The sequence below is a fragment of the Callorhinus ursinus genome, unplaced genomic scaffold, assembly GCF_003265705.2.
Source record: "Callorhinus ursinus isolate GAN/ISIS: 27379988/994484 unplaced genomic scaffold, GSC_fseal_2.0 scaffold12, whole genome shotgun sequence".
Lineage (NCBI taxonomy): Eukaryota > Metazoa > Chordata > Mammalia > Carnivora > Otariidae > Callorhinus > Callorhinus ursinus.
This window is the reverse complement of record NW_027397074.1, coordinates 42,204,886-42,230,473: the sequence shown is the minus strand read 5'-3', so window position 1 is coordinate 42,230,473 and position 25,588 is coordinate 42,204,886. Positions and strand designations below refer to the sequence as shown.

The 25,588-nt window shown below is 42.7% G+C and overlaps 1 long non-coding RNA gene across 2 annotated transcripts in view; it reads right to left on the bottom strand.

Annotated features, from left to right (window-relative positions):
- Positions 1-3,287: 3,287 nt before the first annotated feature.
- The window catches only part of LOC112825006 (uncharacterized), a 40,240-nt gene continuing 17,939 nt past the window's right edge, over positions 3,288-25,588 (bottom strand). The window contains exons 5-6 of one of the 2 annotated variants that reach the window (XR_012380258.1): positions 5,272-5,531; positions 3,288-4,115 (exon numbers count right to left, since the gene is read on the bottom strand). This is a non-coding gene — a long non-coding RNA (uncharacterized lncRNA). Of the gene's footprint in view, positions 4,116-5,271; positions 5,532-11,548; positions 11,910-25,588 lie in introns of those variants that run through there. The other variant, XR_012380256.1, reaches the window with a different exon arrangement.

Below are 25,588 nucleotides of genomic sequence, written 5' to 3'. Positions count from 1 at the left end.
ACGGATGCTGTGGGACAAGGGACTGCCGGTGAGGACAGCTTGTCTCTGGGTCGCCCTGTTGTCGGGAGGAACGATGGACATCTCAGCCAGGAAGACACAATGCCCAGGCTGACGTCATGACTGGGAGCCAGACTCGTCTAATGCCTGCACTGAAAAATTGGGTGGCTCAGGGTCTTCTGTATCTTTACAGCTCACTCAGGGGTTCTATAAAATGATTCCTTGCTGCTCCATATTGACCTATTTGCTCTTCATTTCTTACTGCGCCCTCTGGCTGTGACCTACGATAAAAAGGCTTCTGATAGGAGTTCTTGCTCGTCCCTCCTCTGCCCTCCTCCTCCCGCACACCCTGTGTCTGCAGCAGACAGTTGTATGGAAGTGCCCAAAGACACTCCTCTCTTGCCTTTACACAGACTGTTGCCTCCACCTGGAATGTTCTGTGTGCACCAGGCAACCTCCTACTTCCCTTTCCAGATTCTACCCTAATATAGTCTGGTGCCTGGAACATTTGCTAAAGTCCCCAGCAGGATGGATGCCCTCCTCTCTGTCCCTTTACACAATAGATTCTGTTCTGTTCTACGCTGAACACATGGCTGTAATAAATTGTCTCACATCCACCTCTCCCACTAGCCAATGAGCCCTCAAAACCCTTGAAGGGTGGAAAATGTGTTACTCTCATCTGTGGTCTCAGCGCTCAAACGCCTCAGCACACAGAGACATTTAGCCAATGTGGACTTTTCAGTGACTTTCAAGATTACCCTTCATGTTCTTCTATGCATTTCACAGAGATTATATTTTTTTTGAGGTTGTATTTCTTTTTTTTTAATTTATTGTTATGTTAACCACCATACATTACATCATTAGTTTTTAATGTAGTGTTCCATGATTCATTGTTTGTGCATAATACCCAGTGCTCCACGCAGAACGTGTCCTCTTTAATAACCCATCACCAGGCTAACCCATCCCCCCACCCCAGAGATTACATTTTAAAAGCCCTCTTAGTTTTCCTCCTCAACACACAACAATCTTGCCTTGATTAGCCCCATTTAGAGATGAGAAGACAGAGGTTCAGAAACTTGTGATCTGCCCAAGGTCACTTAGCAAGAAAGTGGCAGCGCTCAGCTGTGTCCGGGGCCTTCTGCTCTGCTCCAAGCCCTCTGGGCTGCATGGTAGGGGTGTGGCACTGAGCTCCAGGTCTCAGGTTCGAAGATGTACTTAGGACACAATCTCCATCCAGTGCCTAGGGCCACACACATCTGCTCCTCTGCTCCTTTGGTCCTTCAGTTGTGGTCTGAGCCCCCTAGGGCCCCCCCACCCAGAGAAGGCCTGAGGGACAGCATGCTGCAGGAGGTTACTTGGGTTGGCCTCAGGCTGGCTGACTCAAGCTCAAATTGTGGTCAAGTCAGCAAGCTGCAGCTGCAGCCAGGACTGCAGTGGGAGGGGGAAGGACGGGAGTTTGAATTACTTCTCCTACAATCCTATCCCTGGCATTGGTATGCATAAAAAAAAAAAAAATCTTACATTAGAGTCCGTGTCCTATCAAACTGACCATAAAATCAGAATAACAGAGCCCAAATCAGTGAGATCTTTAGGGATTATGAATTCTCTTTATTTTAATTTCATTCATTTATTTTTTGAACGAAAAATATATTTGGATAGTTTAAAATTCCAAAAGCACAAGAAGGTAGAGTGTAAATACTGTCCTTCCCATTCTTGTCCCTCATCACCAATTTCCTTTGCCAGAGGTATTTCGTGAATATGCAAGAAAATACACACACACACACACACACACACACACATTTTTTTCTCCCATTTTTAAATGATGGGCAACCTATTGAAACACTGTTCTACATCTTGCTTTGTTTTTCACTTGATAATCTGTCTTGGAATTCCTTCTGTATCAGCCCACAAAGAGATGCCTCCATCTTTGTTACGACTGTACAGTATCCCATTGTAGCCCTGTCCCCAAATTTGTTTAACCAGTCCCCCAGTGAGGAGCACTGAGTTCGTTTCCCATCTGCCACTGTTATAAATAACACTGCAGTGAGCAACCATATATATATACATCATTCTGTTCACATGGGAGTATATCCATAAAACAGATTCCTAGACTTGGAGCTCTGGGTCAAAGTGTGTGTGCATTTGTAATTTCAATGAAGAGTGCTCCCAAATGGCCTTCCATGGTTTGTCCTAATTTAAAATTCAGCTTGAAGTGTATCAGTGGACCTCTTTCCCTGTGGCAGCCCCTTTAACATGTTAACCACGAGGGATGGTCTGAGAAGTCAGAGAGGCCTCATAGACCCAACTCCTCCTCTGCATTGAGAAAATAAAGGTGGGAGGAAATGCAAATGGAAACCACTTCTTCCCCACTGGGATGGCTATAATCCAAGACACCAGAAAGCAAGTGGTGGCTGAAGAGAACTCTGAACTCTTTGTGCATTGCTAGTGGGAACGTAAAACAGTGTAGCCACTGTGGAAAATGGTTTGGAAGTTTCTCCAAAAATTAAGCAGAAAATTATTTTATGACTCAGCAATTCTACTCCTAGGTATATAAGCCCCAAAGAATTAAAAACAGGTATTCAAACACTTGTTCGTGAATGTTCACAGCAGCATTATACTCAATAGCAAGAGGTAGAAACAACCTAAATATCTATCCACAGATGAATGGATAAACAAAAGGTGATATGGACATACAAAGGAATATTACTCAGCTATAAAAAAGGAAGGAAATTCTGACACGTGCAACAACATGGATGAACCCCCAAAACATGATGCCGAGTGGAAGAAGCCACACACAAAAGGTCACATATATCGTATGATTGTATTTATACAAAATATCCAGAATAGGTAAACCCTTAGAGACAGAACTCAAACTGATGGTTGCCAGGGGCTTGAGAGGTGGAAGGACTGGAGGAGTGATTGCTGATCAGGTACAGGGTTTTTCTTGGGGTGATGAAAACTCTTTGGAACTTGACACAAGTTATAGTTGTACAACACTGTGAATGTACTAAATGCCACAGAGTTGTACACTTTAAAATTGTTAATTTTTTTTTTAAGATTTTTATTTATTTATTGAAAGAGAGAGAGAATGGTAGAGAGAGAGCATGAGATGGAGGAAGGTCAGAGGGAGAAGCAGACTCCCTGCTGAGCAGGGAGCCTGATGTGGGACTCGATCCCGGGACCCCAGGATCATGACCTGAGCCGAAGGCAGTCGCTTAACCAACTGAGCCACCCAGGCACCCTAAAATTGTTAATTTATGTTACATAAATGTCATCTCAACAATAAAAAAGGGGGGGGAGTGGGGGTATCTTCTTGTCACTGTTTCTGATATTCTCGGCCACTGACTTTCTGGACCCCCCACTGTGAAATGCTTCTCTGCGCCCTCCCAGGTTGTTCTATCTGGACGAGCAGACAGGATGCTTGCCCAGTGGCTCAGTGGTAACGGAAGGTCACATATATCCGTCAACACCTTATGCCAGGCGCTGAGCCCGGTGCTATACTTGTATTTTCTTGTAAAATCTTCACCACAACCCTGCAAATTGGGAGAGTGGAAGTATCTTGCCCACTGTTACTTAGCTAGAAAGTAGCAGAGGGGGACTCCAAAGCCAAGTGCTTTCCATGAAGCAGCCAGCCTCGATGTTTTACCCATCTCAGCAGGCACTGGGGACAGTAGGACCTTGCCAGCCCCAAAAGTCATTCCTAATGACTCAATGCCTCGGACCTTTGGCCAGGCTGCTCCTCTGGGAGGCACTGAGCTTCTCCTCCTCCCGAGGTCCTCTACACCCAGCTTACTACAAGCATTTCCTTGAAGCCCAGCCTGTCCCTTCTTGCCCTCCCATTTAACATAGTGAATTGAGTTCATGGCACTCCATAAATACTAAGTGAATTAAATTGATCTCAGTAGGATGGAGCAAGGGAACAAAATGAATTCATAGTGTTCTGACCTAATCTGAATTAGGTTGCTTGAATAAAATAACCTCACCTTATTCCTGCTGTGATATTAAGAGTGAAGACTTTGGTGTTAAACAGTCTTAGCTTCAAATCCTGGGTCTGCCACTTTCTTGCCTTGTGTTCCCTAAGCTTTGGTTTGCACATCCATAAAAATGTGGCTGTAAAACTGTAAGGAGGATTGAACAAGACAGTATGAGAAAAGCCAGCATACTTCATTCAAAATATATCTGTTAAGGTCCCACTATCTAACAGGCAGCATATTGGTACAGGGGATTCTTCTTTTAATATGGTTAATATAATCCTTGAACTCAAATGACTTGCATTCTAATGGAAGAACAGACATTAAATAACTAATTGTGAACTAAGGGTCTTACCTATTTTGCTTGTGGAAGGGTGTCAGAGAAGGCTTTCTGGGGAAGTAACACTGGAGCTGAGACTGAAGGATAAGTAGGCGGAGCTGGAAAGTTCCAACAAAGGGCACATGAGGAGTGGGCGCAAAGGCCCTGAGGAGGAAATGAGCTAAGGGAATTTGAGGAACTAAAAGGGGACCAGTGTGATAGAGCCCAAATACCCAGGGGGAGAGGGGCAAGAGATGACTACCATTCACTGCCAAACACAGGGCAACCCATCCAGTTCTTCTATCTCTAAAGTGACTTTAGTGTCACTCACCAACCCCCCCTTCTCTCTGTGGCCCTGCAGCTCACTCTCCAGGACACAGTCACAGGGGCCATTTAAAGAGACAAATAGTCAGATCACCCTCCTCTTAATGCCCTGAATGGTTGCCCATTGTTTCTAGGAGACTCTCAGATCAGCATCCGATATGTGTCTACCTGGTTGAGTACCTTCACCTCTTAGCCCCATTAGGGCTGCAATAACACGGCCTCTTCTGAGGAACCTGCCCCACCCACAGCTCTTGTCATCCATGTGTCCATGCACTGTACAACACAACAGGCCCCCACCCCCCCAATGCATCATGGCTGACTAGACCCAGCATGTTCACCAAACCAAAAGCTTCCCAATGCCCCCTGGTATAGAACCTAAAACATAGTGGAGAGAAAGAGAACCGGATCAATCATAATGTCTCTGTCAGGAGTCTGAGCTAAGGAATTCCATGAGAGTGACAAGAAGTTGAAAGGGTGCTGTGAGATCCAGGCAGGGCCATGTCAAGCCAGAGCCACAGCAATGTGACATAGATGGGGACAAATGCCATGTAGCAGAAGCCAGTCAGCAGAGAGAGATAATGGAGCAAAGGCCCAGAGAGAAACAGAGATGCAAGGAAAGACAGAGCCTGTGACCCCATAGAAAGACAGGGATTCCCTGACCTGGGGCACCTTGTGTCCTGACGGTTCCTGTCCCCTGCTCCAGGTGGTAGCTCTGCCTCATTCTGGCCCAAGTTAGCCCTGAGATCCCTTTTTCCATTGTCTCCCCAGGTGAATCTTTGCCACTGGATTCTTCCTTGCTTGACCCACGCTGAGGGACGCATCCATAGGATCCAAGCAGACAGTTTGCTCAACTAGGTCACAACTTCTAGCTCTTTGGCATCACCCTTGGCACACAGGGCTTACACATGCTCGATATGTACCTGTTGGGAAAAAATTAAATGAATGAAATTTACATCCACAACAATGGCTGGTGTGGTAATTGGGAGATTGGTTTTCTCACTTACATCAGTTTTAATGGGCACATTCTGCACCATGGCTAAGAAATGGCATTTTCACAGTAGTGAGCCTGGAACAAAAAGTCATGGAGGAAGGGGGTGGAAGGGAGGCAGAACAGAGCAGGTAGAGAGGTCTGTAACACCAATTCGTATAGACCATTTACCTATAAGTAAATATCTACAGGTACCTGTCAATCACTAAATTTGAGGAAGATAGTAGCATAGCATATACAGAGCAATGTGTACCTGGCTTAAGAGTCTACATTTTCTCTATTTAGTTAGTGGTGTCCATTCCTTAGATAAAACTTCTCACTATAATGTATAATTACAATGGTCTGATATGCCATTGTTATTTTTTTGTTATTACTGTGTTAACTGTGTAGGCCCCAATCAGTGTCCCACTCCATCTTATGAGCACCCTCGGCTTGTAGCAGCCAGAGCTGGTCCCTAGACAGGGTAGAGCTATAGTATCTTTAGATGAGACAGGTCCCTCTGCCTCCAATTCCAACTGTCATAGCCACAGAGCCAAATACTTGAACAGTGGCCAGTTAGAGCGCTGGGGTCTTGCCATTAACTGGAGAGAGGGTTCCAGCTACAGAGAAAAGAATCCAGTGTGTGGTTAAAAAAAAAAAAAGAAGAAGAAGGAGGAGGAGGAGGAGGAGGAGGAAGCAGTCTGGTTATCATTTTCTTATCTTATACAAATAACACAAAGCATCCTTCCCTGGCATTTTCTCGTGTTGAAATTGAGGAGGCATATGCATGTGGGGTGAGAAGCAGCTTCAACAAACATCATTTAGCTCTGTGTGACACAGATTCATGCTCACCAAATATGCACATGCTCCCCTCCATATCTCAGCCTCCCTTGTGGTTGTGGGGCCATGTGACTAGTTCCAGCCTATGGACTGTGGGGAAAATTCTGTGGGCCGTTCCAAGGACAAGGCAGTCCAAAGCCAGCCAGCTACCTCCATCTCTCTCTTGCCCTGCTGGAGTCTCATGGAAGGCCACCTGCTCCCGAGAGCACAGCTGCAAGACAAAACAGGGATGCCTGACACACAACAGGAAATGGACTTTTGTTGCATTCAGTTGCTTAGATTTCATGGTTTATGTGTTAACACGGTTTATGTGTTCCAGCCTGTTCTGGGCCTTCCACTGTGAGATTCGAGGTAGGAAATCCCGACAGGTAAGAAACAGGCCTGCTTTTTGTTTTTTTCTTTTTTTCTTTGAGAAAGAGAGAGTGAGCACACATGTGCCAGTGTAGGAGAGGCACAGAGGGAGAGAGAGAATCTCAAGCAGACTCCTCGCTGAGCACGGAGCAAGAAGTGGGGCTCAACCTCATGACCAAGAGTTGGAGGTTTAACCAACTGAGCTATCCAGGTGCTCCTGAAACAGGCCTGCTTTCAAGCTGCTTACAGTCCAAATCGGGAGAGTGGGCAAGCAAATATTCCCACGTCAAACATTAAAGCTCAAGCCACAGACGGCAAAGAGATAGAGATATCTTTCAAACAGCCATATAACAGAAGCATGATTTGTCCATGTGAAGTAAAAGGACAGGAAAACAGTTAAAGACCTATGAGATAAAATTCCGTTGAACAGTAGGTGTAAATGTGGTGACTGTGCAATCCTGAAGGGGCATGCTGACTTTTTCTAGCTTTGTAGTACAGAATATTTTAAGACATATAGAAAAATAGAGAGCATAGCGCCATGAGCCTTTCTTCTGCTCATCACCCAGTTTGGATCACTGTCATCTACAGTGCGGATTTATCTATTCTGTACGTTTCTTTGCAAGTAGTATTTTTTTCCCCTGTAGAACTTTTTAAGTGATCTAATAACCAGTCCATAGTCAAAAGTCCCCAATTGTCTCAACAAAAAACCTTTTCACAGTTAGTTTGTTCAAATCAGGACCCAGACCAGTTCCAAGCACTGAATCTCATTGGTATGTCTTTAAAATCTGATTTCAGCCCTGATAGCTTACCATTGCACACATTTTTAAGTGCCATTTACACACATCGACTTCATCAATATGAAGTAGTGCATTTTCAAGGCCCTGCCTACTCTGCTGTCACATACAAGCAAAAAAAAAAAAAAATGGTAAACATCAGATGAAATGTCATAGGCCACCTAATCATGTTGGGTTTGCAGAGGCCAGACAACAACATGTGGCCAGACCACATGCGGCAAACACACGACATGTGACCAAACAGGGGTCAGATCTGGGCCCAGAGGGGCCCTTCAGAAAGTGCCTACCGCAAGAAGAAAGGCCACACAGTGTATCCATCTCCTTAACCACTGGGATACACGGAGGCCCCATTCTAAGACTGGGGGAACTATGAGAAAGGTTGTATTTTATCAAAGTGGAAAGTGGCTGTGACTCTGGTCCCTATCTTTGGTTTTTCACCAAGAATAAGTGATTCCCGTGAGGCAGTGGCCAAGAAAGGTGGTCAGCTGAGAATTCTGGAAGGAAGTGATGGTCAACCCAGGTTTGAGCCTGCACCTTTGCCATAATAACTGCAACACCATCAACCAGGAGAGGGAGTATGCCCCAAAGGTATCATGGCCAAATTCCAAACTCAGATGATTACTGTTTACTGTTAGTACAGAATCAGAGAGGATTTTAGAATCTGAGAGAGAGAGAGACAGAGAGACAGAGAGACAAAGAGTGAGAGACGAAGAGAGACAGATAAAGGGAACAAGAGTAAGGAGCGCCCATCCATCCGTCCATCCATCTGTCCATCCATCCATCCACACAAAGGAGAAGCAGAGGCAGCAAAAGGGAGCGGAGAAAGGGATAGGCAAGAACAGATGTGAGGCAGAGAGAGGAACAGAGGGAGCCAAACACCGTTTCTTCAGGTCTGACAGTTTGCTGAAGAACTCTGCTCCAAAAACTGCAAAAGAAATAAACAGGTAAGCAGCAGCCGGGGCTTTCACTTTCCTGCAGAGCCCGCTGCCCTGCCGGCTCTGTGGACCCCCCTCGCTGTGCTCCCTGCTCCCCTGACAGGGGTGAACAACCTGCCTTTGTTCTGTTTTCCCGGCTACAGTGCAAAGGAACGGAGGCAGTCAACACAACAGCATATCAGATGTGGATTACTGGTTTCGAAGGGGACCCAGATCCCAGAAACCCCACCAAAGAGATAATGAAAAGGTCTGAAGAGAAAGCAGAAGGCTGCGGCCGGGGTGATGTGCCAATTAAGAGGGCTTGTTTGGAACCACTTCGAGTGGCAAGGCGAACAGTGCATGTAAATGATCAAAAGCAGGCGGGACCCTCTTCCATCAGTCACAAAAGATGCTTAAGGCCGGTTCCTTTGAATGCTGTTTTAGTAGTGGTCTCATACAATACATCTTAAGGAACATTTATACTGTGTTCACTGTGCATTCAACTGTGGCCACTTCAAAGGTTTAGCCAAGTATTTTATGGCCATGGTAAAGGGTTCTTATTGATTTAAATTACAAGCTTGGCTCCCGTCAGCTCCACTTGAGGGCAAAAATGCAATAAAATATCCCACAGCACAAGAGACAGACATATCGCATTGAAAATCTTAAGAGATCCTTTTCACTATAATCACTCTCAATGATATTTATTTATATGGGCAAGGTTATCAGAGAGATTTGTCTACAATCTTTAAGCTTTGGGGGTTTGTCTTGGCTTGAGGGTTTGCTTTTCAAAAAATGTAGTTCTGAGCCAAAGAAAGGTCATAAGTGCATTCCGCGTCCCCTGGTTTAGCTTTCCACCACTGCCTGACTACTACCCAAATGGTCGTTCCGAAAATAGTGACATTGACATACTGGCCATCACAGCTGAGGGATTATGGTTTTCAGTCCTCCATCATTTGCATATCCAGCAGGCCAGACTCAAATGAATGAGAGGTGTCAAGGCTTGAATGACAAGCCTATCAAGGCGATGGAAGGCTGTCCCAGGATTAACTGTCATGGAGACAAACTCCACTCTGGAGACAGACACGAGCATGCTATTGGAAGACTATAAAATTGAGAGGGGGTGCGAAGCTCTCAATACGAAACACTGTTGATGCTACTCACTAAGCCCCCCATGATCATCAGCACAAAGGAAGACCCCTTATGCTAAGAAAAAGAGAGAAAGCCAAGGCAGCAGGCTCTGGTCTGCTTCATTCCTGGTTCCTTTATAATAATTTGCCTGAAACATACCCAAGACGGAGCTAACCCCTGGACATACACAGAAAGTAGCAAATGACTATTATGTGTCTGACATTTGAAATAACATGTTTCTGGAGGGTTGGCATTACAAGAGTCATTTCACTTCAAAATGTTATTCCTAATGTAATTTTTTAAAATTCATAAGAGGCACTTGCTAGAATTCAGTGTAGCACTAAAGTCACTCAAAAGACAGAGGTCAAATTCATTTCATTTCTTTTATGTTTTCTTCTCTCTGCTAGATGAAATAAATGATTAAGCCTAGAACACTTGGCAGTTCAGCGAATGTGCTCCGTGGCACCATTACAAGATCGATTTTCTCAATACAGGAGTCTTTCTAGGGTGCACATTGCTTAGCTGACATCTGTCGCCGTTGTCATGGTAGCGCTCTCTCCAGCATAGTGAGAGGTCAGGCCTGACAGGGAAGGCCTCGCCAGCTCTACCCCAGTCACTTCAAGGTTAACAGCCAATGGACCAAAGAAATAGGCAATTATAGTACAGTCAATTCCGGTTAAGGAAATATCTGAGAAGTAAATATGTCTGATAAGTGAATGGAAATGAAACAGCCAATGCTATTGATGCAATCCCATAATATCAATATCATTTTGTGGTACAGTTTGGTTGTTCCTTGTAAACCATCCATGCTCAAAAAAATCTAGCAAGAGCGAGCATACGCAAAACTTCATTATGCTGCCGTTAGCCTCTGTATTTGAAGAATAGAATTCCCACAAATGGACAGATGAGTAGCAGCAGAAGAGCAACTCTTCTTGAAGAAAAAAGTGCAAAGCGGATACCCTGGGTCTCCATCCCCTGTTGGTGTAGTCCTTTGATACTGCCCGCTGCACAGATGCCTGAATAAGATTCCCAGCATCTTAAAGGAAATCAACTTTAAAACAGTATTTCTCACTGCTACCTCGTATTTACCAAATTTATTATTTATCAAGACGAAAGTCTTTTCTACAGTTTCAACGACCTGAAAAAATGTCAAGATTTCCAAGTTACCAACAGGTTGGAATTAATAATTTCTAATGATATACATTTCTATGAAGCATAACTTTTGATAGACAGAGAAAAAGTATTATTATAATAGATATTCTTTGAATAGAATTAGAACAATGACAGGTGGAACTAAAATGTAAAGATTTTCAATTACAAGTTGCATAGCCCAGGAATTCAGTCACTGACAACCTCTGCAGGTTGCAATACTTGAAATTCATTATAGTACACACATTCACATTACCTACTGCTGATTAAATCCTGCAGTTAGTATAAAGAGATCTTCAGATTTCATCAGATGTCTGAAAGAATGGCAATGACTTCTCTTCAGCTGTGAGATTTTGTTACTCACAATGAAGAATGGAAAATTAAGGGTAAAACATATATATATATATATATATATACATACACATATACATATATAGTCACTGCAGTTACTTGTCTCATATTTTTGTCAAAATATCCATTGCTACGATCGGTGTAGACCTTCTTCGTGACTGCTGAGGTCTTTGGTCAATCCTTGGTGCATTAAGAGGTGGGATCTCATCCAGCAAATGGTCAAGCCACACTTGCCAACTTGTTTCCCAGAGTCCTTGATAATACACTGAAGCCATTCATGTCTTCATGGTGAAAGGTGACTTAGCACCTGCACTGGTAAGCTGATGATACTCCCTGCAGCCTGATGGTCTCCCGAGAACGAGTGGCTTCATTTGAAAATTCAGCATTATTTTAGAAGGGTTATGTGTGGGTGCACGAAAGAGTAACCACTCAACTTAGCTTAAGCATAGAGAATTTTATTGTAAAGATGCAACAGGTGATCCTAAAGAGAATGGGAAGCACAGACAGGAAACAAATGAGATATAGGCCAAGTTGGAATTAGAACTGAAACTGGAAAACCAGAAACCAGAGTTATTCCCTCTACATGCATTTCGTCTCAGTCATGTTCTTCTTTCTTCACCTCGCTCTTTCAATAGGCTTCCCTTGCTTTCAACACGGTTTGCTTGGAACAAACTTTCAGTTCTGGCAGCTCCCTCATCTTACTGATGTCCAAATTTCAAATCCCCATAAGACAGAGCCTGATTAGCTCAGCCCAGGCAATGGATTGGTTCGCCCACAGTTAGGTGCCAAGTTGGATTTCACCTGCTGGAGTGGGGGTAAGAGAAGGCAGGGTGACGCAGTTTAGACATGACTGCCCAGGTCCATTCTGTCAGCAAAGGGCAAGGCACATACTCCAAACATGTCTCCTATGTCTTCTTCAAGGACCCAAAGTGACATATACATTGAAAATTCCCCACATGCCCAACAGCTTTACTGATGAGCAAGAGTTCTAAAACAAAATGATGCTGACATGGTTATTCAACAATAGGACCATGAATTTGTGTTAGTTGTAATGTTGTCAGAGTCATCCCCATCAGTATAAAATGACCAACCCTGGAAAATACACACACACACACACACCCCTCCCTTGCCTAATCAGAGAAAAAAAATAGACACTCTTGAGCCTTGGCCTTCATGAAAGACTTTGCCAGCACTGCACCCCCTGTCCACTGTAGCCTGCATTTGCCCTGCAGTCCAGCTAACTTGAGCTGTTTTCTGTTCCCTCTGCCGGCCCCACCCTCTCCTTTCTCCATGGCTCCCTGCACACACTGTTTCCCTTACATCTTCTCTCTGGGCCACACCATAATTAAATATAACTAACACATCAAGGCTCTCAAAGAAAACCAGGAAGTAATGAATGGCCCCTGGAAGGGGGTATTTTCTCAAGCAGGTGGTTTAAATAGACACTTGATGTCATTTGTTAAGAGAAAGCATACAGGGTCTGTCCTGGAGGGCCAGTTCAGATGCCAGCTCCCTCATAAAACCTTCCCTTGACTACCCAGATGAAAAATCAATAATCCCTCCTCCGAGGAAGCATTTATTGTCTCTATCACAGTTTTCCAAATGTAAGAACTTGTGGATCCTTAAACTTATAAGCCCACAGACCTCCATCTGAGAAACATTGCATTAGAAGTTAAACCCTATCACCTGCGGGGCCATTTGAGCCATGGTGAATCATGAACTTGAGACCTAAATTACATGGTGGGTTCTAAGTTGTTAGATTGACTTCCAGATAACCCAGAGTACTTTCCTACTAATGTCTAGATGATCATTAAAATAAAAACACAAATCATCATCATTGAATCTCAGTTTTAATACTCAATTTTCCAGGTCTGTGTAGGCTGGCATACCCAGAAAACTCTGATTCCAAATCAGTGCGTCCACATGGAATTAACCAGATACCAGCTCTACCATTTGGATTTGACTTTGTAGCTCTGGCTTCTAAAAAACATCAAACATCCTCTATAGCTTAGTAAATTATGTACCTTCTATTTACACTTGATCAAAGCCATAAATCCAGAGCTTGTTTTGGATGGTGATAGATTTCCAACCTGTTCACCTATAAACCTAAAACACCAATCCTGGTCTTTTAAAGACCCTGTGATTTTAGACCCACCATCTGAGCAGAAATGTCTATCATTTGCCAAAACAAGAGAACTGTTTCATATGCTCACAAGCTATTAAAAAAAAAATACAGTATTGACTTCATTTGAGGGTTTTCTGCTTTTTTATCATCTCTGGTCCAAACTGAGAATTACTGTGGTAGAGATAGAGATAACTCTTTTTTATCCTTTGTCTTATTCTCTGAGGGTTTTTTTCAGATTTGGGCTGAAGCTTTTTTTAAAAAATCTTTCATCTAATATATAAGATGCCAAGAACCATGCCAGACATCTGAGAATACAAGTATCTAATGCTTTATGAGGAAGACGGATATGTAAATAGATCATGCAATGGGATAAACTCTGCAAATCAAGTGTATATTAAAGGCTATGAGAAAGAAGAAAAATATTAACACTTAGGAATTTCAGAAGAGTAGTTTTTATAAAAGACCCTGTTTTCACTAACCAAAATTAGTACCTTTTTTCACTAACCTAAAGAAATCTGAAGAGGATTTTCACTTTTATGAAGAAAACCATCAGTGTATTAATAGTCTTTCATAAAAGTGAAGTGACAAACTTTCAGAAAGCAGGGGATACCTGCATTGCTGCCTAACAAATTATCCCCAAACATAGCAGCTTCAAGCCAATTTCTCACAATTTCTGTGGGTCGAGAATTTGAGAGCTAGCTCAAGGTTTCTCATTTGGTTGCAATCAAGATCACTCACATGGCTGTTGGCAGGAGGCCTCAGTTCATCTTACTGGGCCTCTCTGTCAGGCTGTTTGAGTGTTCTCATAAAAAGGCAGCTAGACTTCCCAAGAATGAGTGAACTGAGAGACCGAGACAGAGACAGACAGATAGAGGGAGTCAGAGAGAGAGGCCCTAATCTTAGACATCATACACCATCACTTCCTGCATAGCCCACTTATTTAAAAGTTACCCAGGTTAGCCCACACTTAAGGGCATGGCAATTAAGGCCCCATCTTTTGAAGGAAGAAGTATCAAAGACATATTTTGATATCACGAGTATTGAAGAATGAATAGGAGCTTTCTACAGAGAAGCTGAGAGAGAGCAATTTGGGCCAAAGGAAGAGATGTACAGGTGTGGGAGAGCATGAACTCCAAGAAAGCAAGGAGTTCACGGGAGGTGTTCAAACTTATCTCAGACTTTTAATTGGACAAAATCTTACAAAGAAGCCCAGTATGCAAAACAAATAAAAGTAGCTCTGATGTGGCTGAAGCTAGGTGAAGAAGGGAGAGAGGGAAATCCCACTCCAAGACAGCCTTTACAAGAACTCCTTGGAGGCACTAGTACTTTATGGAGTTGTCTGAAAACCACTCCTATGTGCAATAACTAGTAGTGCTTAGCTACAAGTGCAAGGCATAGTCTCTGTTAATCTTTGTCTTATCAGGTAACAAATTGTGCCCTTGTCCTGTCAGTGACCTGTAACTGGATTTTAAAAATTCTCATTAAGAAGAGAATAATGATCTTGTTGCAGCACAGGAAAATTCCAATTTACTAATGGGTTATATTCCAAGAATTCATTTGAAGAGGATTCTTTAGAATTCTGTGTATCAGTTAGCTATTGCCACAAAGATGCTGTGTAACAAACCATCCCATAACTCAGTAACTTAAAACAACTAGCATTAATTCTCACATATCTGCAGGTCAGCTAGAGATCAGCTAATTTAAGCTAGTGCTCAGTTCCATGGCTTTGCTTCAATTTGCAACTCAGCTAAATGGGTAGCAGCTATCCACGGAAAGCTCATCTCATAGAGCAGAAGTGCATAAGGCACAAGATGGCAAGCAGAAAAAGACAAAACCCCTAAAGCCCTAGAGTCAAAACTAGCACACTTTGCCCACATACGGTTGGCCAAAATCAAGTTCCACGGATGACCCCAAAGTCAAGGGATAGTAAAATGCACTCCTCCTACATAAGCCTAAAGCAAGGGAGTGAAGAATTAGAGCCAATCATTCAATCTATTAGCTTGTGAATGCATTTTTCCTTAAAAACAAAATTGTAAATTATAGTTTGTCATATTAGCTCACCAGAACTGATTTAATGCTAAGAGGAATAACATCAGTGGCCTGGAACCAAGTAGTTCTATGATGCAGTCACATTTTTTCTTTCTTTTTTTTTTTTTTTTAAGATTTTATGTATTTATTTTGAGAGAGAGAGAGAGAGCATGAGGGGAGGGCAGAGAGAGAGAGGGAGAGAGAGAATCTCAAGGAGACTCCCCATTGAGGGCAGAGCCTGAAGTGGGGCTCAACCCAGGACCCTGAGATCATGATCTGAGCCGAAATAAATGCTTAACTAACTGAGCCACCCAGGTGCCCCTACAGTCACATTTTTTAAGTAAGCCAAATTTGTCTTCCCAGCTCACTTTCTTTATCCCCTTAACATTGTTCCCATCTCTCCCCGTGCGCTCAGCATCCTCCTGGCTGCCCTAAACCCCTCACCTCTGTGCCTCACTCATCCTTCACGTCCCTCCTCCCAATTATTTCAGCCACCAGTTTACTCTGAACCCCACACTGTAGACCCCTCCCAACTGGCTGCCAAAAGGAAAACCATCTGATTGATCCAATTCATAGTCACAAATGAGTGGCCCATTGTTTCCTAACAGTTCCCAAGACATTTGACTTTTTAAAGTGGCCTGTCCCAAAGCCCAGTGGTCCTCCCACAGGTGAGATTCAAGACAGTGAATACATCAGTAAAAGTCAAAAGGTCTGGGATATTTTCAGAAAAGGGGAATATGTCTTAGGCCGTCCAGTTATTCTCATTTTGTGAAGGAAGTGTCATTCACACATGCAGAGCCTGCTGTATTCACTTTATTACTCTCAGTTCCAATATTTTCTTTTCCTCTCTGTGCTGCTACAGGAATTGAACTCACCAGGAGAAGATAAATGTCAGTGTTATGATTTACATCTCATTACAGGACCAGTGTTGTTTCCCATTTTGAAATTTACTCTATAGGCCAAATCTTTAAAGACCTTCTTTTTTATCTTTCAACATTAAAATGACATATTTCAACATGAAATATGCCTACTTTGACTTTGGAGGAGCTTAATGGTTTGGCCCTTGTACAGGGTTTTCATACAAACATCCCTATTTTAAGCGAACAAACAAAAATAGAAATTATTGTCTTGAGAACATTGCTGTTAATCATACATGAAATAATGTTTACTTTTAAAGATGGATCATAAAAAAGGATTCCAGGTGTTACATTTCAGTAACACCACTTTTCTACCCTGTTCAAATGTCTGTGTACAGAAAAGGGAAGTGGAGATATCATGTAAAAGACTAATCTGAATAATTTGGATCAAAAAAAATACAGCTTTATTGATCTTAAGGTATGAATTTATGTATGGTTCTTCATTTCTGCTGATGTTTTCATGACAAAAAATAACAATGCTTATATGCCATGTGACAGCATTATGTCATATTTTAGCCATTTGGGCAGCCTTTGTAATAGTCAATATCCTTCCCCTTCATTTTGCCATGCAAACTACAGTACCTAACATCAAACTACCTGAGGATGGGCCAGTAGCAACAATTATTTCTCTTCTTGTGCAGGCAAGTGTCAATAACCATAACATCAACTTCAGGTAGACTATGCTAGGTTAGGATTTGGGGTGTTGGATTCAAGAGTTCCTTCTCACATTTTTTTTCTTATACTAGCCAAAGAGGTCATCCAAATTCCATGCTACCCAAGAAAGAATGCTTTTCCTTGCTTTTTAACGATCAAATTCCAATGAAGTCTAAATACAGTCAAAGCTCTTGGTGAGGAGAACTGCAAAAGGCAATAAGGATTATGACTTGAAAGGTAAGCTCCACGCTGAATGGCAGAGTAGCCAATCACTTACCAGACGTGAAGCTGCCCTTATTACTGGCTCATCTATAGTGAATTCATTGGTTAACGGCTAAAATTAGTTATGGGGTTCAGAGCAATGGTTCAAATTCCAGATCCTACATTTACCAGCCAAATTAATTAACCTTTCTGTGGTCCATTTTTTGTTTTTTGTTTTTTGTTTTTACCTGCAGGTGAGGATAATAGTGTATACCTCTTAGAGTAATTATAAAAATGAAATGAGTCCACATGTGCAAGGTGTTGAGAACAGTGCCTGGCCAGCATCATGCCATTATCATCATTATCTGGGGATTCTTCTTAGCCATGCTGGCTCTCTTTCCTCTTAACTCAGATATTGGACAATAGTTGGATCAGCCCATAATTGATTCACATTCTTGAGTTCCTTCTTAAACAGTGCTATTGGGAGTGCAACTTGGACAACCACTCAGATCTTGGCATGATCTAATAAAGTTGAAGATGCTCATTCCCTATGAGCTAACAATGCTACTCGCAGGCATATACAATGGAGAAATTTTTAGACCAAGAGACTAGATTGGATTAGAATATTCACGGAAATATGGTTTGTAATAACAAAAAAATGGAGACACCCAGATGGTCATCAAGAAAAGGATGGATAAATAAGTCTTAGAGTATTCACACAATGGAATAACAAACAGTGATGAGTATGAATAAAGTATGTTACATGTATCAACTTAGACAAATCTCACAAATATAATATTGAGTGAAGAAAAGTAATTCATAGAAGAAGATAACAGTATGATTCCATTTACAAATGGCTCAAACTTGGAAAGCTTGTTTTTAAAAAGCAGGAGCATGCGAGGCATTCAAATAATCAGGACTTTAAATGAAGCCATAATAGAAAAAAATCACATCATCAACATACAAATAGATGCATATCAGGAGCATAACATGCATAAAATCAGGATAGGGGTTACCTCTGGGACTAAGAAGGGCATTATTGGAGTCTCAGTGGTGGTAATAATGTACTGTATTTCTTAATTTGGGTGGGTAAATGGCACAGACATTCATTTTATCACGAAGACTTCTAATGCATATATATTATGAATTTGTAAGCATTTTAACATTTTATTCAAAAGTTCTTCAATGAAGAAAAAATAAATATAGCCACTACCTTGCTTAGGGTCCCATCCCATTTCTCTCAGGTGGCTCACCCACACACATTCGTGGCAGCACATACTGAGAAGGCCCCAGGTCCCCCTCTTTGGTGCACCAGGGCACTATTCTGCAGATATTTCTAGTTAAGGATACGCAGTAAGGTCAGATCAGAGGGGCACTCTGCCTCTATTTACATATTTGTTTGTTTTCTTAATAGAAGAATGCAGTATCCTGCCAAAATGATATAACACCTCTTCTCACAGAGATTACTGTACCCAGCGCTTCTTAAGGCAGGAGATGGGTTTGCTTTCCCTATTTTGCAAAGAAGGAATGGAAGCACAAAACCACCGCGGTCTACTGGCCAACTGTTACCGTCACTCTCTTCCTTCCCACGGCTTCCATTCTGTTTTATCCCCAAAGGGGCCTTCATGCACTGTTCGCCTCTATATATCATACATAAGTTCTTCTGGAAGTCAGAGCTCTAACTCTTCAATGTAAGAACAACAAGGGAATGGCACCTCTGGGGTTAAAACCCAACTTTCCTGATTACAGGTTCCGCAACAGAACATCCTCTAAATGGGATTTCAATCCATACGTGGTGCTCATTATGCACCACCAGGCCAGATGGGAGCGGGAGAGAGAACAGAACCACGGACAGCTCCGGCCAGTGCTCACCTGCAGTAATGGGGACCAGTCCCCAGCCGCCGGCCCCTCCCTGCAGCCACCAGGGCTTCTCTTGGCATTATTTATTTATTTCTAAGACCTGGGGGTGGGAGAGGAAAGAGACGAAGAAAAGGAAGTGATTTTTCTTCTTAATAGGTTTGCTCTTCTCGCTCTGGGTAGAATCAATGTGAGCGAGTGGAGTTGAACACACTCCTTAACATCCCCTCCCCTTCAAACTGCTTCCTTCCATGGTAAATAATTCAGACAAAATAAAATAATCATGTGCTGGCAATTACCACCCCACCCCAAAAACGAAGGATTGCTGCAATGAGATCCCCCTGGATGCTGCAGGGGCCTTTCATGGTGTCCCTGCTGGTGGCAAGTCGAGGCCGGGATGCAAGGGCGGGTGAGAGTCTGAAGGTGAGGGCAGAAGGGCTGTTGGTTGTTACTCCTGAGCAGAAGGGCCATGAAATGACATCTCTGTGCCTCCATGAAATGGCTGACTTTCTGCTAAGGGGTCTGGAAACAGCACACATTTAAACAGGCTGCTCTGAACCAAATTCTTATTTTTCATTCTAATTTCCATCTTTCTGCATGAGACTAAAGCTTCTGGGAGAGGCTCCATGGCAGCCCCCCTCAAAAAAAAAAGTATGCCTTTTCACCCAGCCTCTCCTCTTCATAGAATTTTTATTTTGTGAGTTTATTTCTTCATGTAAACACCTTGCTCACCTGTGTGGGCCTCACTGATAAGAATTTTTAGGTGAAGAGAAAGTGGTTGTTTTGCTTCAGAACATCAAAAAAGTTCAGGCAGAGATGGTATCAGTTACAATGTGAAAATAACACTCTCGACCCCACAGAACAAAGTGATAGCAACTCATCACAAAAAACAAGTCTCCCCTAACACAACTGTGCATGTGAGCAGTACAAGATAAAGGACAGTGTGGTGGAAGACACCTTATTTGGACACCAGTAATTTACAGGGAAATCTCTACTTAATAATACTTATTCTCTGCAGATTCATCATCTTCATGGAGAATTAAAGAAGCTGTAAACAATAATTTTGAAAACATCATAGATAGGACTGTTATGATCCCAACTGATTATTGTTATGTGGCTGGCATGTGGCCTTTAAATAAAAAGCTGGACAAAGGTAACTGAATGCATAAACATGTAGACAGAATCCTGGCTCTTCTTGCTTGCTCTCATGCACTGCTCTGAAGCTGGTGGGGAAAGCCTTCTGGAGTGGAGGCAAGTGACCTTCGAAGCCTGAGTTTTCCCCAGGCTGCCCCAATACACTGGGAGTAGTAATGGATTCCTTCTCTCTGATACCTTTCTCAGGACCAAGGGTGACAAAGGCCACAAGACCCTAAATCTGACTTGTCCAATATAGTAGCCACTAGCCACGTGTGGCTATTTACACTTACACTAATTAATTTTAAATAATTTAAATAAAATTTAAAATTCAGTTCCTGAGTCACACTAGCACATTTCAAGTGCTCAGTGGCCACACATGGCTAGTGGTGCCACACATACTGGACAGTGCAGACATAGAACATTTCTATCATCTTAGAAAGTTCTATTGGACAAGGCTGTTCTAACATCAGCACACTGTGGAAGATAGATAGATACACTCACTACATGGCGGGGGTGGGAAGGGTCTTTCAAAAGGGAAGGAACAGGATCTCTAACCCTAAGTCACTTCTATATTTGGTGCAACTGTTTAAATAAGTAAGTGTAAATATCCCTGAGAAACAAGTACAACACCCAGTGTTTTAAAAATCCTCTTTCTACCCAAATGAGCCTTAAGATATAATAGCAGTGCGTTTTCAGGTGCTTCGTAAAGTTATCCCCCAGTTTGGTTAATTCCCCTCTTCCATATGATGTTCTTAATAAGACAGTTTTTGGAGAGAGGGAAGAGCACACGTCTTGGGTGAAATGATTTTTTTTTTTCTATTCTAAAAAGAGAACAGTGATTCTGATGATAATATGACAATTTTGCATTAAAATACTTAGCAGGCTAGATAAGACATTCAGGCCTTTGCTCATTTGGTCATTTTCCCAAGCAGTGTTTACATTGAGGATTGTCATGAGCCCAGCACAAGGGTCAATTCTTTTAAGATTTTGCACTCACAAAGGAGAGAGAAACAAACACAAACATAAAGACAGTGCATGACAATGGCCATCAGAAAAGTGCTGGGAGAGAGAGGGCTTGGGGTTTTAGGAGCAGGGGAGCCCACTTCCTGCTGAGGAAACAGGGCAGCTTCCTGGAAGAAGTGGCCTTTGAGCTGGATCTTAGAGCAGAAAGTGACTGGAGGTGTGCAAATTCAGGGAGACAGGGGAAAGGAGGGGGACTGTGTTTGGAAAACCCTGGGTATCTCAGTTGAGCTGGGTGGTTAGCTAGGTAAAAGGAATTGGGGGAAGAAAGCACCAGAAGGTAGACGACAGATGTGACAGAGGACCTGAACGTTAGACTGGGCCAAAAACTGACCACCCTAACACCACCCCAGCTACCAGTGACATGCAGACTCCAGCACCTGCCTTCATTAATGAAGGATGGTCACTTTATCCGTACTTGTAATTGCTTAGGAGCCTCTGTCCATGACATTCACCCTGTGCTTAGTGCTCCGTGTGATGGGAAGTCACTCTGTTGTCAGTTATAATGCCAGGGGCCACCAACACCAGAATCCACTCACATTCCAACTTAGCTCCTCTCCTTTCCTCAAATGTTTACCTGATAGCTCAGTTCATCTTCAGCATGATAGATCTTTTACAAAAGGTACACAGTGACCCCAGGAGAATGAAACAAAGGACGCAATCTCCAGGAGCTGCAAGGGTAGTGGGCAGAACCCCGGCCCTGAACTCAGGCCTGGTGCTGTCCTGTAGCAGCCGGGACACTGGGCAAAGCATGTACATGCTGTGACCCTCCGTTCCTTATCTTCCTATAGAGTGGAGGTAACGAGTGATGTCTGCCCTCACTCAGTTACAAAATACTGGGGAAACAGAACCTATTATTTCATTTAGATAAGCGTTCGGAATTGTTAGTATTGATTCATCCTCTGACAAAAATAAATCCAGAATAACTTTTTCTTCATGAATAATGTCCTTTTTCTCTTCAAAGGAACAATTTTCCTTTTAATTGAAAGTTACCATTTCTTTTAAAATAGTTTATATCCACACTGAAGTTATTTTTTCTGATCTTTTTTGATTTGCTTTCTTTCTTAGCTTTTGTCTATTAATTTAGGAGAAAGCAAAGGATTTATTCTGTGATTTAAATTTTGAAACTGGTGGTGAACTTCTTAAAATCCTACTGTGTGCTTAAAGTCATCTTCCTGGCCAGGGAGGATACAGAAGCAGTATTTGGCGGGGGGGTGGGGGGGGGGGGGGGGCACTCAGGCCACAAAGACACTATAATCTAATTAGTTACTTAAGGTAATATATGTTGTTATATTTTGTATGCAATTACAAAAATAAAATTAAAGAATTACTAAAGGTCAAGTTGTAGTTGAAATTACATGTGCTTCAGAGCATAGAACAATGGAGAATTCGCCTAAAATGGAGCAGCATAGGAAAGTTTGATGCACTAGGTGAGTTCTGTGGGAGCCCTGAGGGACAGGCAGGATCCGCTTGGAGGGTGGGAGAGGGAGGGTACCCCGGGCACTGAGAAGTCTAGACAGTAGTTACAAGCAGCACTGTGACCTTGGAGCAATGAGGAAAGTGGCCAGATTGAGTGGATGGAAAACGTTGGAAAATCAAAGGAAGTAAGGTTGGGTCAGGTTATGAAAGATTCAGAAGTTTAGCTTCTTTGAACAAATGCCTTTTGATAATTTAAGTTACGTGGGATCATATATGTAACTCACCACAATGGGTAGAAGACAAATAAGATGGTCGCTCTGGTTTGAGACACTAGAATTCTAGGACAGAGAACTAAGTCTGACAAATGACTACTTGCACCCACTGATCTAGGGGAGGCAAGGAACCTCCTGGGGAAACCCAAACAAATCAATAAACTTGAACTGTTTTTATAACTGTTGGTCAGACAATCTTGTGCCTGTCTTGAGAGGGGAGGGCATCAGAAGCCAGGTTGAGGAGGAGGGTGGAGAGATGGCAGGAAAGAACTTACTGTGTGGGCTGGGGTCTGGCAGGACAAGCCAGTCTGTGAAGAGGGCCAGAGAACCACATATGGATGATGATCCCGGATAACCAACGGGGCCTGGTACCTGGAGCCCACTACCCCAGCAGACCTGATCATGTCTATGTACCACTGTAGGGACTGAGAGGGGGACCTCAAGATGTTACTTTAACTCCACAGTGCTCAAACAACAATGCTCTGGGACCCCACTCTTACTGTAATGTAATGGAAGAAGCATTTTCACTTCCAAGAAACCACCAAGCAGTCACAGCACCCATGGGAACTGATCATATCAGTGGGGGCAGATCAGTCTTTCTATATTTGCACTTAAGCAAAGGGAAAAGGCTCTGTGGAGCAGGCCAGAAGTAGCCATGTGGGGAGGTAGCAAAGGCCAGAAATATTATGGTTGTATAGATATATGACCAAAAATATGTACTTTATCCCCCCAACCTCTATGCAAAGAGTGTAGCTCCCCACTCCTTGACTTTGGACATGGCCAAGTGAATAGCTCTGACCAAGAAGTGTTAGATTGGGACACAAGCTAAGGCTTAGAATGTGCTTGTGTGGTGGGCCTTGCACTCTTATGCTTCTGCCACCACTCTGAGAAGACTATGTTCCAATTAACCCCTTGGTCCAAGTCAAAGCAGACCCAAACCCACAGGACGAAGCAGAGCCAACCCCAGCCAGCCTGTGATCCTTGAGAATAAACAGCGTAATATAATTCACACAAACTGGAAATCCAAATCATACAAATTTCAGAATACAACATTCCACAAACTGGGACTGTCCTTGCCTACCTTAGTGAATGCACCTTTCAATAAACAATAACCTTATTGTGTTATTCACAATAGGAATTGTGAAGAAGGGCCCACACAAAGAGTTTTGTTTTATTGTTTCCCATTGAAAGCAGTGATTTACTCCAGCTATGGCTAAAATAAGGCACAAATGCGAACAAAGCCTAAAACCTGCCCAGGCTAGGTTTTACAGTGGCAGCTTTTGGAACTCACACCATTCTTTTTTTTTTTTTTAAGAATTTATTTATTTATTTAGAGAGACTGCGGGGGGAGGGGCAGAGGGAGAGGAAGAGAAAGAATCTCAGGCAGACTTGGCGCTGAGTGCAGAGCCCGACGCTGGGCTTGATCTCACAACCCTGAGATCATGCCCTGAATTGAAATCAAGAGTCAGATGCTTAACCGACTGAGCCACCCAGGCACCCCCAGAACTCAAACATTCTTTTTTCATTCAGTGCATTTCTTTTTTTTTTTTTTAGTTTTTATTTTGAAATAACTTTAGACTTAAAGAAAAGTTGCAAAAATACTACAGACAGTTCCCATATTTCCTTCACCCAGTGCTAACATTTATTTGGATTTCGTCAGTTTTTCTACTAATGTCCTTTTTCTGTTCGAAGATCCAATCCAGAATCCCACCATGTTTTGTCTCCTTAGTCCCTTCAAATCCATGACAATTCACTAGTCTTTCTTGACATTTCATGTCCTTGACACTTTTGAAGGCTGACAGTTATTTTTCAGAATAGATTTGTCTGATGTTTTCTCATAATTGGAGTGAGGTTATGCATTTTTAGTAAGAAAAAAAACGATGTTGGCTCCCTCTCAGTGTATCATGGGGACAGGGGAGTAGAGGAAATTGATTACTTGATCACTTGGTAAAGGGAGTATCTGCTGGGTTTCACCACTATAAAGTTACTGTTTTTCCTTTGTAATTAATAAAATCTTGAGAATGGTACTTTAAGACTATGCAAATATCCTGCTTCTCTTCAAACCTTCATCTCTGATTTTAGTGTCCATTGGTGGATCTTGCTTGCAACATTATTACTGTGGCATTTGCCAAATGGTAGCTCATCCACCTCAAGCTAAAAGGGAAGCAGCTAATGAACCGTCCCTTCACTTTCCAACCTCAACTCAACCAATAATGAGATTTGAACTAAATGTGCAAAGGGGTAGGAAAGGTCCCGTTCCTGAAACTGAGAAGTCTCAGCCACAATTTCTGGGCTGCTTTGCAGAGTCGACTGAACAGCAGTTGACAGATCTTGCTTAGAAGGCAAAGAGGAGAACAACCAGGGAGCACAGCCAACTTCCATGCTAATCAAGGTGAATAAAGCCATGACATAGAACAGAAAACCACAGGATTCTGTTTAACACAACCAGGGACTCAACTTATTCAGCCAACTACCTTGTTTTCCATTTGTAATTAAAGTCACAAAGAAGCAGCTTCCTTGTGTGCTGCCCACAAGCAGAGCCCCAGACAACATCCTCATTTTCAATACTTCTTCCCCTTTATCTCACTCGGCCTGATGCCTAATAAGCTGATTGCTATTTACTTTGGACCAACAGCTAATCTGTTAATGATTGATTTTAAATTTTTACAGTCATTTGTCTCTGGCAGGACCTGAGACTGCAAAAGGCAGTCCTTCCCTACCTGATGAATTGGCTTTTTCTTAGAAAGAAAGAAAAAAAAGGAAAGAGGAAAGAGGAAAGGAAAGGAAAGGAAAAAGGAAAAAGGAAAAAGGAAAAAGGAAAGGAAAGAAGGAAGGAAGGAAGGAAGGAAGGAA